This window comes from Gavialis gangeticus, unplaced genomic scaffold (genome assembly GCF_001723915.1).
Source record: "Gavialis gangeticus isolate Ggan-Ray unplaced genomic scaffold, GavGan_comp1, whole genome shotgun sequence".
NCBI classification, from domain to species: domain Eukaryota; kingdom Metazoa; phylum Chordata; order Crocodylia; family Gavialidae; genus Gavialis; species Gavialis gangeticus.
Genome location: NW_017728995.1, coordinates 43,092,339 through 43,097,814, shown reverse-complemented (window position 1 = coordinate 43,097,814; position 5,476 = coordinate 43,092,339).

Genomic DNA, 5,476 nt, shown 5'->3' with positions numbered 1-5,476 from the left:
GACTAGATGATCTGCTTAGGTCCCTTCCAACCCTACCAATTATGAAACTATCATCTACAACAAACACAGACTGTGAGCTGTGAAGGGCCTGTGCAAAGTATCATGCATCCCTCCCAGGTCCTTCATACAGACTAATCTCTCAGAAATCCTCCATCTAATGGAATGCTAGGTGCTGAGTTTTCTGGAGCCCAGCAGCAGCAGAGCAGTTACCACTGCATCTCAGGTCCCACATAATGCTTCAGAGGGCCAAGTCTTTAGACTTCAACCCAGATCTAATAACATACTACAGAAGAGGATCAGGCCATGACTTGTGCTAGGTACACAGAAACATAGCCCCTAATTTAAAATCACTGGGATTGATTTTAAGAAGCCATTCAAGAAGAGTACTGAACACAATCCCAAGTGGCTACATCTTAAACACTAAAGTCAAAATCAGTTCCTAAAGAAAAAAGTTTTGTAACAAAAAAATGTAAAGATCACAGGAAGCCATTTCCAGATGCACATTAATTGCAACAGATTATCAAATTTCAGTTGCATTGCAATCCAAAAAGTGCACTCTTGTTTTCATTCATTCTTTCTGATTTGAGGCACCAGCACAAGTGAATTAAGAAAGTTAACTATTCTATTTTCAATGCCCACAGGACAAAGTAATGAGTAATCACCAAAAATGGTAATAAAAAAAAGAAGCGTTTCCATTTTGTGTATAAGTTTCTCAAAAAAAAGAGTCTAATCTCAGGGACAAAATTGCTTAAGAACTTTTATTTAGATACCCATTTTTGAAAGGGTAGCATATAAATCTAATAAAGAAATATTTTGGGAGGCAAGGAAAACGTGGAAATTAATGTGATAGTATCACTTGAATGTTAGGACTAGTTCAACAACTGGCAAAAACCTCACCATTAAGCACATATGCTTTAAGTAGTAAACACCTTGAAGTTATTTTTTGAAGTTAAAACATGATGCAAGAGAAACTGGAAGATGACCAGTTTAGCAAAAAGTTTTGCATTCCTCCCCATCTAGCCGGCTCCGCAAACCCACGAGTGGGGTGGGGGGGGAGCCCTCGCTGCCATGGCCAGAGCCTTCCCATCCTCCCCACCCCTCAAAGTTGATCAGAAACTATAGCAATAAAAACCTTAAGCTTGAATTCAATTATTTTTTTTATTGAGCAGGAATTTCAACTGAAGCACAAAGGAAATTCTTAATATTCTCTATATCACAAAGCTGTTAGTCACCCAATTTCTTTGGGTGGAGAGGAGAACTGCTATACCAATTAACCTTCATATCTCCTCTACTTCATGAAGTAACTTGACATAGGACACAGTATAAAAGGTTGGGGTGAAAGTCCAGGGAAGGGGTACTGAACCTGTGGTTCTAGAAGTGCAGAGATTCAGAAACCCTACATAACATGTCCACCACCTCTCTACAAGGGTCCAAAGGGTGAGGGAGAGGCAGAACTGCACCCCAACATCAATCTTGAAAATGGGATTGGGATCTTACTCTCCATTAACATTGTTTGCTCTCCCTACTCACCCCCTCCTCTCTCCTCATAAAAAATTGGGTGGATAGACAGCTATGGATTTTCAATTTGCATGAAACATTTCAGCATTTGATAGAATTTGCCCCTAACTTCTTCGAAGTTCTCCATCTACTCTAACATTTAAGAGCCTTTTAAGTTATTGATAGTACACTGAAGCTAGGAAAAGTATGTAGTTGCTAAATGGTTTTAGTTTGCTTAGTATTTTTAGAGGATAAGTTCTGTAAGTTTAATTATCCAGAGGCTTCCTGCAAAAAACTCTGCTAGTCTTTTGTCACCGAGCTCTCTTTGGCCAGTAGGAACAGTTGGTATTCTTCCAGTTTTATGAACACATTTTGTCAAGCTCAAGCAGCTAAACTTTGTGACCCCACCATCTGCCAGGACCTCTTGTCAGTTCCAGACAAAGAAACCCACACAGATGGCCTCAAAACATAGATTCTTTTTATTCCCAACTGCTACTTGACAGCTTGCACCAAGCAGATAGAGAAATGTAAAAACTTGACTTTTTTGTTCCCACTGTTTTTTGCAGAAGCTAAATCTACAGTCCTAGGGCATGGGGTATTTGTTTCCTGTGAATTTAGGATTTTTTTTTAAAGAGAGTGTAACCAAACAGCTAACCAAACAACCAACCAAGGAATTTTCATTACAGATACTCAAACAAGACAAAAACTGTTGTAAGCTTAAGCCTACAGGCTTATACTTCAACTTGGCAGACCTCCCAGGACAAGTCAAAAGTTTGGTTTCAATACTTACATGCTATAACAAATTAAGACCCTGTTTTGTTATCAATTTAGTTAAGGGATAGCTGTGTCCAACCGAGTTACCTAGTGCAATAAAAACCCACAACTTAAACTGATCCTACTTCTATAGCTTAAAAAAGCTTGTTCAACGCTGAACTTTCACTAATACTAGAGCTCTGAAATACAACTAATTTACTGGAAACATATAGCACAAGTTACAGGATGTTTACATGCCATACAATATGTTCCATCACATACTGACGTAACTTCTGTCTAATTGTTAACTTAACCAGACTTGTTTAACAAACTTACACCTGAAAACTACATACAGGCTTAAACTGGAAAGGGGAGGGGGTGGAGGGGAACTATTTCTATGTATTCCTTTGTTTCAGTGACCATGTTACAGCTACTTTCTTCCTCAATTTAAAATTAGGTTGGCACAAATTCCAGATCAGCATCTTGGACACTGCGTCTCCAAAAAGATGAACAACATACATCAACTCTCCAGCATAAAAGCCAATAATCCTCTGCAACAGTCTTCAAGAAGTCATGTGCCATTTATGATGCTAGTATCCAACTAATTGCGCTCTCACAACTTCAGAGTAACAGAACCAGGTCCTTCTGCTACTCTATGGATTAATGAAGTGTAATATTACAATTTGCCTGTATTCTACTAAGTATCTGAATACCGATCTGTACCCAGATACAGTACTTACATATATGATTAAAAGGTACTGGAACAATCTGTTTAGCCAAGGAATTTAATAGCTCCTGTTAATTGCAATGTGAATCTTATTTTAATGTGTTCCAAGTACTACTTTCCTTTTCACAGATGCAGCAGACCTAGCAGTAGCAGCAGTATGCATAATCACACTCACTCTACCACTACTAGCTTGGCAGTATCTGTGAAAAGGAAAGTAGCACTTGGAATACATTTGTGTGTGTGTTTGTTTAAACATCTGTCCTAGAAGATACAAGTTTGGGTTCTGTACACAGCTCTGGTGCTACTATACTTCAGCCCAGTGCAGAACAAGACTGATTTCAAGAAGGCCACAGAGTAACAAAAAGGTTCCAGGATTAATCAGTACAAACTCAATTTTAAACCACTAATTTATGCACAGTGGCTAAATGGATTAGACCACCTGTTACACATATGCTGCTTAGCTGTGTCAGTTTTCAGACCAGCAGAGTCCTTAATTGCCCAAGCATTTATCAGATTTTTCTCTCTATAGGAAGACTATTGCCATCTTGTTTCTCCAAATATATTACCATATTCAGTTCCCAAATGAAGTAAAGGTTGTCATAAAAACAACCTTTACTGAAAGTATTACTAATCAGTGTATCTAGTTTAAAGGGGGGGAAAAAATCCCTAAGTTTCCTGAGTGACAACTTAATTACAGGCTTGCTAATAAACAAACTGGGACCTCTCAGAAATTCTACTTTATTTAAACTAAGCATGTTGTGATCATTTTAGAAAACACAGCATCCAGTTGCTTTTATCCATATATTTCATGGTAGGTGCTCATAAAATTCAGGGTTTGCCCACATATTAAGTTTTGCTTGTATATCGGATATTTCATTTTCTTCCTATTTATATTTTACAAAAGACAGCTAAGCAAAAATTTAAAAAGTGTGCTTAATCATTTGGATATAGAACATGGGATACAAGCCATAACATTTACCTACAGAGGGTTAACATCTATTTTAAAATAAAAAGAGAAACAAAATAAGTGTACATGACATCAAAAGAAACATCAGCTTGAGTCCATTTGCATCTGGGACCCCAGATTTTCCTTGCTTTTCCTGCAAGTAGCTGATTTTAAAGGGGCATGTATTAATAGAGGCAGTACTACAAGAAGAACACTGAGAAAAGGGCTTAATAAAGAGAGACTGATGTAATGCAAAGATTAAAAATAATATCCTGAGTAGCAGAACTAAACACTTAAGCTTCTAAGTTTCAATCCTTGTGAAAGTATAGAGGGTAAGTGGATGAAGTTCAAAGAGTACTTCACCCTGCATCTATAACCATCGAGTTCCAGGAAAAAGTATAAGCCAACCACACAACATTGAAAAAAGTATTATTTGACAGTAACCAGTTCTGAAGCACTTGAGGTTTAACCATTTCAAGTTAATGAAGGTAGACAACTGTAAGCAGGAGTAAAGATATTTGAATACTGCACTTTGAATAAAAATGAAACAAGAGGTTTTACACAAAGGGTAAAAAGAGAGAGAATTGCAAAAGGGTCTGTGACAATTTGAGGCTGAAGAGTCAATCTTGCAATCCTGGGAACTAGCAGAAGACTAATGGAAATAAGACAAGGCTCAGAAAGAGATTACTGGAAGACTCATAATTACTCTTGGAAAATTCTAAGCAACTCTCAAGGAACTAGAATTGGTTGTTTTTTTTAAACTTCCAAGTGAATCAATCCCTCATCAAGAGGATGCCCAGGACCCAAACAACTGAGGAATAGATTGAAAACATCTTCCAGGGGTTAGGGATACTCAGAGGGTGCATCTACATGTAGAATTAATGCTATTTAGACTTACTGCACAGTAAGAGCGCCCTGGGAAAGTGTCTACACGTGCATCCTGTTGGAATCAGATTTGTTCCTTATAGGATTAACAGTTTCATAGTTGGTAGGGTCAGAAGGGACCTGAGCAGATCATCAAGTCCAACCCCCTGCCATGGCAGGAAAGAGTACTGGGGTCAAACGACCCTAGCAAGGTGTTCATGCAGCCTCCTCTTAAAGACCCCCAGGGTAGGAGCCAAAACCACTTCGCTTAGAAGCTCGTTCCAGATCCTAGCTGCCCTGACAGTGAAGTAGCACCTCCTGATATCTAGCCTGAATCTACCCTCTGCCAGCTTGTGACTGTTATTTCTTGTCATTCCTGGCAGTGCTCGGAGGAACAGGGACTCCCCCAGTGCCTGCTGGTCCCCTCTGACCAGTTTGTAAACAACCACTAGATCCTCCCATAGCAGCCACTAGATCCCCCGTCAAGATTGCCTGCTCCTGCCCTGCTCTGACCTCCTGCAGCAGCCATGGGGAGCTGCAAGCTCCAGATGCATCTGCCCAGGTACCAGAGGTCTCCATGGGGAGGGCAGACTCAGGCTGGCAGGGGACGCTGTCCTGGGAGCATGTGGCAGCTGCACCATGGATGCTCCATGCCCTCCACCTGGCAGCAGCAAACAGGGCATCATGTT